At 55.2% G+C, this 12337-nt stretch overlaps 1 protein-coding gene across 3 annotated transcripts in view; it reads right to left on the bottom strand.

Annotated features, from left to right (window-relative positions):
• Arhgap39 (Rho GTPase activating protein 39) overlaps positions 1–4980 on the bottom strand; it is an 89319-nt gene extending 84339 nt beyond the window's left edge. For all 3 annotated transcript variants that reach the window (XM_042669470.1, XM_042669472.1, XM_042669471.1), the window contains exon 1: positions 4867–4980. The gene's annotated coding sequence lies outside the window, so the exon portion shown is untranslated. The remainder of the gene's footprint in view (positions 1–4866) is intronic.
• Positions 4981–12337: the final 7357 nt, after the last annotated feature.

Below are 12337 nucleotides of genomic sequence, written 5' to 3'. Positions count from 1 at the left end.
GGGCCTGAGCGCTATCCCTCAGATCTTCAGCTCAAGGCTAGTGCTCTACCACTTGAGTCACAGCTCCATTTCTGGCTTTTTTTCTTTTTGCTTATGTGGTATTGAGGAATGAACCCAGGGCCTCAGGCATGCAAGGCAAGTGCTCTACCACTGAGCCACCTTCGCAGCCCCTCCATGAGACTCATTTCCAAGTAACCACCAGAAAAACCAGAAATGGCATTGTGACTCAAAGTGGTGGAGCACAAGCCTCGAGCGCAAAAGCTCAGGGAGAGTGCCCATGCCCTGAGATCAAGCCCCAAGACCCAAAACAAAACAAATTTTTAAAAAGTCTCAAGGATGGCTTTGAACTTTAATCCTCAGATCTCAGCCTCCTGAGTAGCTGGCAGCTAGCACCCATCAAAGGCCTTACAATATATTTACAATGATTTTTTTTTTTTTTTTTTTTTGGTCAGTCGTGGGGTCCGGACGCTGTCCCTCAGCTCTTCAGCTCAAAGATAGTGCCCTACTACTTAAGCCACAGCACCACTTCTGGCTTTTTTCTGTTTATGTGGTGCTGAGGAATCAAACCCAGGGCCTCATGCATGCAAGGTAAGCAGTCTACCACTGAGCCAACTTCCCAGCCCTGTACAACATAGAATATACTCAACTTTAAAAGTAATGAGTAAGCAATACTTGTACAGAGTATTTTTTAAACATTCCTAATACTGACATGTTTTCTCACACAATTCAAAGACTTAGGAGGAAATATGGAAAAGTAAGCCAAGAAAAACTCCACCCAGTGGAGTAAACTAGGACATCAAAATTTCAAGATAATGTGTATCAGGATATAATTCCACATCAACAAAATTTATAACTGGCAATAAAATTCACTTGTGTCACTATTTAATTCAAGAGTTGACAACAGGTACAAGTGACACATTCAAATTCAGGAAGACATCCAATAACTGCTGGCCACATGGTTCTCAGGCCTTGAGTTCATCCCTGTCTGGGACAACAGAGTGGGCCAGATGTGGAAGAATATCCCTGCAGGTTGGAAATAGTGGCCTGATGCCCAAGACTGGACAGCAAGGCACAGGGAAAACCTGTCAGATTAAATCTTGGGCAACTCAAAGGCTTACAGAAAAACACAAAGAGGTTCAGAGTCAATCAACATACAACAAGAAAGGTGGCAATGGGAAAACAGACCAAGTATCTAGTGGCCAATCTAGCTCACCTCTGGAAGTAGAGAACTACATACCTTGTTTGAGCAAAAACATGGTGTCCGTATGAGACACCTGAGAAGCTAAGAGGGCAGGCAGATGATCAAGAAACAGGTTAAAATAGCTACCACAATTTAGGAACAAAGTTCACGGATTTTTCTCAATAGCACCAAGGAACCAACAAGCTAACTAGAGATTATAATTGCTACACTATTTTTTTTTTTTGGGGGGGGGGATCCAGTTATGGGGCCTGAACTCTGGGCCTGGGTGCTGTCCCTCAGCTCTTCAGCTCAAGGCTAGCGCTCTACCACTTGAGCCACAGCACCACTTCCGGCTTTTTTCTTTTTGCTTCTGTGGTTCTGAGGAACGGAACCCAGGGCCTCATGCATGCAAGGCAAGCGCTCTACCACCGAGCCACCTTCCCAGCCCATTGCTACACTATTTAGTTTGGGCTCTCCTGCTCTAGCACATATGTGAAGAGAGGACAGGATGGGCATTTTAGGCATATTTGTTGCCTTTTTTTTTGGGGGGTGGGCTCAGTTGTGGGGCTTGAACCCAGGGCCTGGGCGTTATCCCTGAGCTTTTGTTCTACTACTTTTGAGCCACAGTTCTACTTCTGGTTTTCTGGTGGTTAACTGGAGATAAGACTTTCCTGTCTTTGAACTGCAAGCCTTAGATCTCAGCCTGCTGAGTTCTTAGAATTATAGGCATGAGCCAAAAGCATCCAGCTGTGGCCACTTTCTTTTTTTTTTTTTTGGTGGGTCATGGGGCCTAAATTCTGGTTCTGGGCGCTGTCCCTCAGCTCTTCAGCTCAAGGCTAGCACTCTACCACTTGAGCCACAGCGCCACGTCCGGCTTTTTTTCTGCTTACGTAGTGTTGAGGAATTAAACCGAGGGCCTCATGCATGCAAGGCAAGCACTCTGCCACTGAGCCACCGTCCCAGCACCCCCCCACCTTTTTTGTCAGTTGTGAGGCTTGAACTTGGGGCCTGGGCGCTATCCCTAAGCTTCTTTTGCTCAGGGCTAGCACTCTACCACTTGAGTCACAGCACCACTTTGGGCTTTTTCTGTTTATGTAGTACTGAGGAATTGAACCCAGGGCTCATGCGTGATAGGCAAGCACTCTACCACTGAGCCACCTACCCAGCCCCCTAAAAAAAAGAAAAACTCTTCCAGTTTTTGAGTGGTTAATTGGAGATAGAGTGTCTCACAGGGACTTTTTCTGCCCAAGCTGGCTTCGAACAGTGATCTTCAGATCTCAGCTTCCTAAATAGCTAGGGTTACAGGTGTGAGCCACCAGCATCCGGCTTTCATGAGACTCTTATTTCCAATTAACCATCAGAAAACCAGAAGTGGGGCTGTGGCAGTGGTAGAGCACTAGCCTTGAGCAAAAAAACAACCTCAGGGTCAGTGCTCAGGCCCTGAGTTCAAGCCCCACGACCCCCCTCCTCCCCCAAAAAAGTGCTGGTGCTGGTGACTCATGTCTATAATCCTAGCTACTCTGGAGGCTGAGATCTGAGGACTGTGGTTCAAAGCCAGCCTGGGCAAGAAAGTCTGTGAGACTCTTACCTCCAAAAAATAACCAAAAAAGAAAGACAAGGAAGATAGACAAGAAGAAAAGGAAAGGAAGGAAGGAAGGGAGAGAGGGAGGGAGGCAGGGAGGGAGGCAGGCAGCAAGCAAACAAGCAAGCTAGTTGGAAGTAGAGCTGTGGCTCAAATGGTGGAGCACTAGCCTTGAAAGAAAGAAGCTCAAAGACAGTGCCCAGACCCTGACTTCAAGCCCCAGGATTAGCAACGAACAAACAAAACAGAAACAAAAACAGTTCAATATAACAATTTATCTGAATACATGAGACTTGTTTGTTTATAAAGATCTGCTACTCCTAATACAGCCTCAGTTTACTTGTCTACAAAACAAAAACCATGTCTAGCAAGCATAAGACCCTGTGTTTAAACCCTGGTACTGCTGATAGTAGTAATATAATAAAATTCATAGACTATTTCCAGGGAGAGCTACAGACCCTATCCCATGAAATACTGCAATGGCAGGTGTAGGAGGACCCGGCGTGTGCATGCACCCTGCAGCACACAAAGCAACCCAGCCAAACAGCCAAACCTAACCCTACCACAACCAGTCTGACACACAACACGGCCAGACCTAAATTTCAGCAACAAGAGCTACCCCTAACACTCAATGTGCAGGCACGATGGTTTTTGGTGTTTTTTTTTTTCCCACAATTGTTCGTTGACTGAGTCCTCACAACAACCTTCTAAGACCAATATTACTACTGAACCCATTTTACAGCCAAGAAACCAAAGGCATGGAGCCTTTGCCTAAGACCACAACGCCAGTAAAGGAAGAGTCACCCTCACAGGTGGTCAGTCTGGCTCCAGGCCTGCCTCTGCTCAATCTGCTCAGCATCTTTGCAAGACAGACCAAGGGCTTCCAGCAAGCAGGCTCTCCGCGGAGCACCAGGGCGGTTTCGGGGATGAACTCACGCGCACTCCTTCCCCTCCCCCCAGCTCATTGTAGGAGAAGCCGCGGAGGAAACCACCTGCTGTTTTCGGCCAGCGCCGGGGACGCGGGGCTGTGGCCCTCCGAGGCTCCGCGCCGGCTCCGCACCGCCTGCGCAGGGCCGGGCCGAGGCCTCGCGCCGAGGCTCCCGCAGAGGTCACCGAGGCTGGCGCGGAAGGGGGAGGGGGCTCCGCCGCATTTCTGCGCTGACGGCTGCGCGGCGCCCACAGCAGCTTTGGCGAGCCGCGGCCCGGAACACACCCACAGCTGCCGCCGGGCCGGCTGCCCCGCCGGAGACACAGGCGTCCGGGCCGGGCCGGCGCGCCCCGCCGCGCCGAGGCGGCGTGACCCGCCCGGAGACGCCCACCCGCCTCCCCGAGCGGGACAAAGCCCGCCGCAGCACCGCGACGCCGGGCCGGCCGGCGCAGGGCGGGGCGGCACGCGTGGGCTCCCCGGCCGGCCGCGGCAGGCGCGCGCCTCACACCTGCGCCCCGGCACGGCGTCACCGCGCTCCGGCCCAGGTCCTCACGCACGCCGGCGACCCCCGGGCCGCGCACACTCCATTACCTTTGGACAAGGGCACAGGCGTGCTCACGGCCACCTACGGGCGGGACACACTCGGCATCTCCCTCGGGCCTCGCACACTGACGCCTACCCCCGAGCCGGGCACCCTCCTCACAGCGCACGCACCCACGGGCCCGGCTCCTCACACGCGCTCACACCTCCAGCAGGGGCACCCTCGGCGCCGCTCCTCACGCCCCACACGCCCCACGCCCGGCCCCGGCCCCTCACGCCCCGCCTCGGCTCCACACGCCCCACGCCCGGCCCCGGCCCCTCACTCCACACGCCCCACGCCCGGCCCCGGCCCCTCACTCCACACGCCCCACGCCCGGCCCCGGCCCCTCACTCCACACGCCCCACGCCCGGCCCCGCTCCACACGCCCACCTCACACACCCAGCCCGGCCCTCCACGCGCCGGGCTCCGGGCCTGCAAGCCCCACCGCGCCCCCCGCGCCCCACGGGTCTCCACGGGCTGGGATTCCGAGCACGGCCAGTCGCGGGGCCTCCGAGCGGACTCGGCCAGGCCGCGGGGCCGCAACGCGGCCTCTCCGCCATCTTCCCAGCCGCGCCGCCCACCGCCCGCACGCTCACCGGCCGGCTTCGCGCGGGCCGCGCCGCCGCTGCCCCTCATCCCGGCCCGCGCGCTGCACACAGCTGCCAACGGCTCCCCGACCGCCGGCGCAGCCGCCCCCGCAGCGCGCGGTCCGCGTCCTCCACCGCCGCGGCCGCCGGCCCAGTGCGCCGCGGCCGCGCGTCCCCCGTCACCAAGCGCAACCCCCCGCCTCCGGCTCCGCCTCCGAGCTGCGGCCACCAGGGGGCGCCGCCCGCCCGCCGCAGTGCGCTGACGCCGGCGCGCGGCATGCCGGGAGCAGCGGCGGGCCCCGCCCCTGGCCCCGCCTCCGCCCCTGCCCCAGTGCAGGCATCCGCCCTGCAGCACGCCCCTGCTCCAGGGCTCCTCGCTGCCCCGTGCACGCCCTTGTCCCGCTGCAGGCCCCTGCCCCAGTGCACGGCCCTGCCCCAGTGCTCCCCCTGCCCCAGTACACACCCCTGCCCCAGTGCACACCCTGCCCCAGTGCACGCCCCTGCCCCAGTGCTCCCCCCATCCCAGTGCTCCCCCTGCCGCAGTGCACACCCCTGCCCCAGTGCTCCCCCTGCCCCAGTGCACCCCCTGCCGCAGTGCTCCCCCTGTCCCAGTGCTCCCCCTGCCCCAGGGCACCCCCTGCCGCAGTGCACACCCCTGCCGCAGTGCACACCCTGCCCCAGGGCACCCCCTGCCGCAGTGCACACCCCTGCCCCAGGGCACACCCATGCTCCAGTGCACACCCTGCCCCAAGCCACCCCCTGCCGCAGTGCACACCCTGCCGCAGTGCACACCCCTGCCCCAGGGCACCCCCTGCCCCAGTGCTCCCCCTGCCGCAGTGCATACCCCTGCCGCAGTGCACACCCCTGCCCCAGGGCACCCCCTGCCCCAGGGCACCCCCTGCCGCAGTGCATACCCCTGCCGCAGTGCACACCCCTGCCCCAGGGCACCTCCTGCCCCAAGGCACCCCCTGCCGCAGTGCACACCCCTGCCGCAGTGCACACCCCTGCCCCAGGGCACCCCCTGCCCCAGGGCACCCCCTGCCGCAGTGCACACCCCTGCTGCAGTGCACACCCCTGCTCCAGTGCACACCCTGCCCCAAGGCACCCCCTGCCCCAGTGCACCCCCTGCCACAGTGCACACCCATGCTCCAGTGCACACCCTGCCCCAGGGCACCCCCTGCCGCAGTGCACACCCTGCCCCAGGGCACCCCCTGCCCCAGTGCTCCCCCTGCCGCAGTGCACACCCTGCCCCAGGGTACCCCCTGCCGTAGTGCACACCACTGCTGCAGTGCACACCCTGCCCCAGTGCACCCCCTGCTGCAGTGCACACCCCTGCTGCAGTGCACACCCTGCCCCAGTGCACCCCCTGCCGCAGTGCATACCCTGCTGCAGTGCACACCCCTGCTACAGTGCACACCCTGCCCCAGTGCACCCCTGCCACAGTGCATACCCTGCTGCAGTGCACACCCCTGCTACAGTGCACACCCTGCCCCAGTGCACACCCCTGCTGCAGTGCACACCCTGCCCCAGTGCACACCCTGCCCCAGTGCACACCCTGCCCCAGTGCACGCCCCTCTCCCAGTGCTCCCCCTGCCGCAGTGCATACCCCTGCTGCAGTGCACACCCCTGCCCCAGTACTCCCCCTGCCCCAGGGCACACCCTGCCGCAGTGCACACCCCTGCCCCAGTGCACACCCCTGCCGCAGTGCACACCCCTGCCCCAGTACTCCCCCTGCCCCAGTGCTCCCCCTGCCCCAGTGCACACCCCTGCTCCACTGCTCCCCCTGCCCCAGGGCACCCCCTGCCGCAGTGCATACCCTGCTGCAGTGCACACCCCTGCCGCAGTGCACACCCCTGCTGCAGTGCACACCCCTGCCGCAGTGCACACTCCTGCCGCAGTGCACACCCTGCCCCAGTGCACACCCCTGCCGCAGTGCACACCCCTGCCCCAGTGCACACCCCTGCCCCAGTGCATACCCCTGCCCCAGTGCTCCCCCTGCCCCAGTGCTCCCCCTGCCGCAGTGCACACCCCTGCCGCAGTGCATACCCTGCCCCAGGGCACCCCCGCCACAGTGCACACCCCTGCCAGGCTACACACATCTCCCCAGCCTGCCTCTAACATTCTTCCTCTTCCCTACACACAGTGGTAACTTCAGATGGTCTCCGTGTGGACTGGGTGTAATTTTTACCTGCTCAAACCATAAGGGACTTTTTGCACCTGAGATTTCTATCTTCTTGTCCCTGGAAAGGTAGTGGTGCTCTAAGTCTCCTATGTTCTAAATGTCTATATATTTCTCATTTTATCATTTTCTTCTTATCTATGATCTTTTATCTGAGCAGCTTAGTCAGCTACAACACTCCTCTTGCTATCTTCATTTCTATTAGTGGTATTAGCATTTCTAGCGAAATGAAGACTAATTGGCCCTAAATACTCCCACAATAGCACAGCAGTCTATCTGTGGCCAGGCTGGGCTTGAATTCTGCAGTTCACCCCACCAGTACCTGCTCTAGCCCCTGTGGATGCTCATATTCTGAATTCTCGTGCTTGTGGACAAGCTCTCATTTCCTGTGTGTCTCCAGCTCTCTGAAATGTGCCTACCTGAGGAAAGCAAAACCAGGTAAGCCCTACAGTCCTTTTCTTGGCTGCTGGAGAAACATGGCCACCATGGTGAACAGTATTCCCTTCAATCTTTGAATACAACTTTAAATGAGCACTTCACACTTCCAAGCTAACTTGGGAGTTTCTGTCCAACTCTGGTTCCTTAGTTAGGCCTTCACAGAAGACTGACGCTCCTATTTCTAAAGCTCATGAATGCCCCATTCTTCCTCCTCTACCCCCAATCATGCCTCCCAAATTTCTTTCTTTTTGCCAGTCATGGTGCTTAAACAGGGCCAGGGCACTGTCCCCGAGTTTCTTTTGCTCAAGATTAGCAGTCTAGGGCTGGGAAGTTGGCTCAGTGGTAGAGCACTTGCCTTGCATGCTTGAGTCCCTGGGTTCGATTCCTGAGCACCACATAACCAAAAAAAAGCCAGAAGTGGTGCTGTGACTCAAGTGGTAGAGAGCTAGCCTTGAGCTGAAGAGCTGAGGGACAGTGCCCAGGCCCAGAGTTCAGGCCCCATGACCGGACCCAAAAAAAAAAAATTAGCAATCTACCACTTGAGCCACAGCACCACCTGGGCTTCATGTATACTAGGCAAGCACTCTACTACTAAGCCATTCCTGGCCCCACCCACCTTTCTTGAAAGCTCCCAGGCCATGTCTCCATGCTCTTATCAGTGACCAGCTTGCCAGATGCTGGTGGCTCATGCCTGTAATCCTAGCTACCAGGAAGCTGAGGTCTGAAGATCGAGGTTCAAAGCCAGTCTGGCCAGGAACGTCTGTGACACTCTTATCTCCAATTTAACTACCAGAAAACCGGAAGTGGCGCTGTGGCTCAAGTGGTAGAGCACCTGTCTTGAGCTGAAGAGCTGAAGGACAGCACCCAGGCCCAGAGTTCAAGATCCACAACTAACAGACAAAAAAAAAAGACCAGGGCTCCTGGGGAGACCAGATCGACTCTTGATTCTTGCACCATCATTTTGATGATTTTGTAATGATTATTCTACTAGTTTCCAAACACACTCATTTGTTTTTCCTTACAAAAATAAAAGGCCAGGGACTGTGGCTTAGAGGTAGAGCGCTTGCCTAGCATGCATGAAGCCCTGGATTCCATTCCTCAGTACCACATACACAGAAAAAGCCAGATGTGGCACTGTGGCTCAAGTGGTAGAGTGCTAGCCTTGAGCAAAAGAAGCTCAAGGACAATGCCCAGGCCCTGAGTTCAAGCCCCAGCACTGGCAAAGAAAAAAAAAAGTTACCATGTCCTGGAACCACAGCTGCCTGATGCTCATTAAGGCTCACCTCACCTGCACCTGCACCTGCACCTGCACCAAGGACCTAGGAAAGGGCTCAGTGTGCAAACCCTGGGCCTCCAGGCAGGTGCTGGGAGGAAAAGGGCTGTGGGTGTAGGTGTTCAGAGAAGATGACTATAAAAATAGTGCCTTCAGCCAGGCGCCGGTGGCTCACACCTGTAATCCTAGCTACTCAGGAGGCTGAGATCTGAGGATCATGGTTCAAGCCTGCCTGGGCAGGAAAGTGCATGAAACTCTTATCTCCAATATAAACCACCAGAATACCAGAAGTAGTGCTGTGGTTCTGTGGTAGAGTGCTAGCCTTGAGCTGAAGAGCCTAAGGACAGCTCCCAGGCCCAGAGTTGAAGCCCCATGATTGACAAAAGAGAGCAAAGAAAGAGCAAGTAAGAGCCGCCTGCCCAAAGGTTTGGAGCTGTCTGCAACAGGCCGAGTCTCCACACTGCTTGAGCCAATTGCTAGGTCACGAGCACTCTGAGCATGAAGCACAGCTACGTGATAATTCACCTGAGTTCAGTTCTGCCAGGGAGCCCCCCAAATCAAGGCCTGTGTTCTCAAGGATGTGACATCCCTGAGACCTCTCTCCTTCCCCGCTTCTCCCCGCAATAACCACAGCCTTGTCCATTCCCCGCTGCCATCACCTGACCACAGCCCTATCCATTCCCCTCATTTCACTGCTCTTGGCCATAGTGCATTACTCCCTGGCTGAGGACTAATGTCTGCTAGCTGGCCCAGGCTTCTTTTTTTGTTTGTTTTTTGTCAGTTGTGGGGTCTGAACTCTGGGCCTGGGTGCTGTCCCTCAGCTCTTCAGCCCAAGGCTAGTGCTCTAGCACTTGAGCCACAGCGCCACTGAGGAATCGAACCCAGGGCCTCATGCATGCAAGGCAAGTGCTCTACCACTGAGCCACCTTCCCAGCCCCCATGGCCCAGCTTCTTATGTAAGTTGGGGGACCAGCTTGTGCTCTTCTCCAGGTATCACAGTCAGTGCTTTCTGGAGCAGGGGATGCTCAGGAAACAGCTGCTCAATAATGCCAGGAGTTTCAAAACTACCATATGTTCTCAGCAGGTCACTTCACATCCCTCAGCCTTGGTTCCCCAACTTGGCACAAAACTTCACAAGCACCCACAGCTTTGTTAGGTCTGAAGGAGATGCACTGATTAGGTGTACTTGCTGCAGCCTGCATCCCTCCACCCTGTTCTCATGTCCACCAGTAGCCTAATGTGCCCCTGTACCAGCCCTGGGACAGGGTATCTTCCACCGCAGCTCTGCTGAGAGCTGCTCTGTCCTCCACGGCCGGCCTGGGCTGCTCCTCAGCCTCTACACTTTCCCAGCTGCAGTGGGCTGCCTAAGTCTCCTATGACTGGGATTTTGCTTCCTCTGCTCCTCCTCTCCTGTCTTCCCTAATCTCAGCCATTATTCCATCGTAGTACAGGAGAGGGATGACATGCACAGACACAGGCACAAGTCATCTTAACCAGGTAGCAGCAGACCAAAAGTCCAAGAAATCTTCTGAGAGCAGAGGGCAGCTAGGAAGGCCTAGGAAGACCTTCTGGAAACAAAAACTGTGGTCAGAGACCTAATAGGGAAATACAGAAAAGGGATCACTATCAGCCAGTAAGTGGAAGCTGGCCTGGGCCTTAGAGATCTGCATATGATGGAGCCTGGGGAGAAGGTGCTAAACTGCTCTTTCAGCAACAAAAAGTCACCAAATTCAGCTTGCAGACAGTATAGCAAAACAACTGCACCGCTTAGGTAGATTTATAGTGTCCATTGTACTATTATTTCAAACCTTTTAGTATGTTTAAGTATTATTTTGTTGGTTGTGGGGCTTGAACTTGGCCTGGGCGCTGTCCCTCAGCTCTTCAGCTCAAGGCCCTACAATCCTCAGATCTCAGCCGCCTGAGTAGTTAGGATGACAGGTGTGAGCCACCAGCACCCAGTAAATATTCTCAAAAGCTGAAGAAAAAAAATGGCGCTGGTGGCTCATATATGTAATTTTAGATACTCAGACTGAGATCTGAGGTCTGCAGTTCCAAGCCAGCCCAGGCAGGAAAGTTAATGAGACTATTATCTCCAATTAACACCAAAAAGCCAGAAGTGGAGCTGTAGTGATAGAGCACTAGCCTGGGTGGAGGTGGGGGTAGTTTACTGCCCACTTTCTATATAAGTTACTCCTGCTAGCTGGGCACCGTGGCTCATGTCTGTAATCCTAGCTTCTCAGGAGACTGAAATCGGAGAATTGTGGTTCATAGTTAAAAAAGAGTCTCATGGAGTTTCCTGCCCAATGAATGGTGATCCTCAGATCTCAGCCTCCTGAGAAGCTAGGATTAAAGACATGAGCTATGGTGCCTGGTCTGTTTTGGTTTTTGTTTAGTTTTTTGGTTGGTGGTGGGCTTTGAACTCAGGGTCTGGGCGCTGTCCCTGAGCTTTGCTTAAGGATAGCACTCTACCACTTGAGCCACAGCACTATTTCTGGCTTTTTCTTTTTTTTGGTTGGTCATGGGGCTTGAACTCTGGGCTTGGGGGTTATCCCTTAGCTCTTCAGCTCAAGGCAAGTGCTCTACCGCTTGAGCCACAGCGCCACTTCCAGTTTTTTAGTGGTTTATTAGAGATAAGAGTCTCAAGGACTTTCCTGCCCTGGCTGGTTTTGAACTGTGATCCTCAGATCTCAGCCTCCTGAGTAACTAGGATTACAGGTGGGAGCCACCAGCCCTTGGCTTCTGGCTTTTTCTGTTTATGTAGTACTGAGGAATCGAATCCAGGGCTTCATGAATGCTAGGTAAGCACTCTACCACTGAACCACATTCCTATCCCCTTCTAGCCTTTTTTTGGTGTAGGTCATGGAGCTTGAACTCAGGGCCTGAGAACTATCCCTGAGCTGCTTTTTTTTTTCTCCCTCAAGGTTAGCACTCTACCACATGAGCCACAACTGTTTTCAGCTTTTTTTGGTGCTTAGAGATAAGTCTCAAGGACTTACCTGCCCCAGCTGGCTTCAAACTTCGATCCTCAGATCTCAGCCTTCTGGGTAGCTAGAATTACAGCAGGTGTGAGCTACTGGTGCCTGGTCTGAGCTCTCACTTGGCTTTTATGCTCATGGCTGACTGGTGCTCTACCATTTGAACCACACCTCCAGTTCTTTTAACTTCTTTCTCCTGCTGGTCCTGGCACTTGAACTCTGGGCCTGGGTGCTGTCCCTGAGCTCCTTTTGCTGAAGGCTAGCACTCTACCTGCTGAGCCACACGCCACTTCCATTTTTTTGTGTGTGATTTAAACACAAGTCTCATGGACTTCCTTACCCAGACTGACTTTAAACTTTGATCTCCAAATTTCAGCTTCCTTGATTGCTATGATTACAGATGTGAGCCACTGGTGCCTGGCTTTTTTGTTGTTGGTCTTGTGGCTTGAACTCAGGGCCTGGACATTGTCCCTGAGCTCTTTTGTTCAAGACTAGCATTCCATCACTTTGAGCCACAGCTCCACTTCCTTCACATTTTGATATGAGAATTATGATGCATGTTACAATCAATGGTTTTATTATAAAGATGATGTACAGCCGGGCATCCTGTAATCC

This window comes from Dipodomys spectabilis, unplaced genomic scaffold, assembly GCF_019054845.1.
Source record: "Dipodomys spectabilis isolate Male_0828 unplaced genomic scaffold, ASM1905484v1 ptg000495l, whole genome shotgun sequence".
Classification (NCBI taxonomy): Eukaryota; Metazoa; Chordata; class Mammalia; order Rodentia; family Heteromyidae; genus Dipodomys; species Dipodomys spectabilis.
Note: the sequence above shows the minus strand (reverse complement) of the source record. Positions and strands in the feature narration are given on the sequence as shown.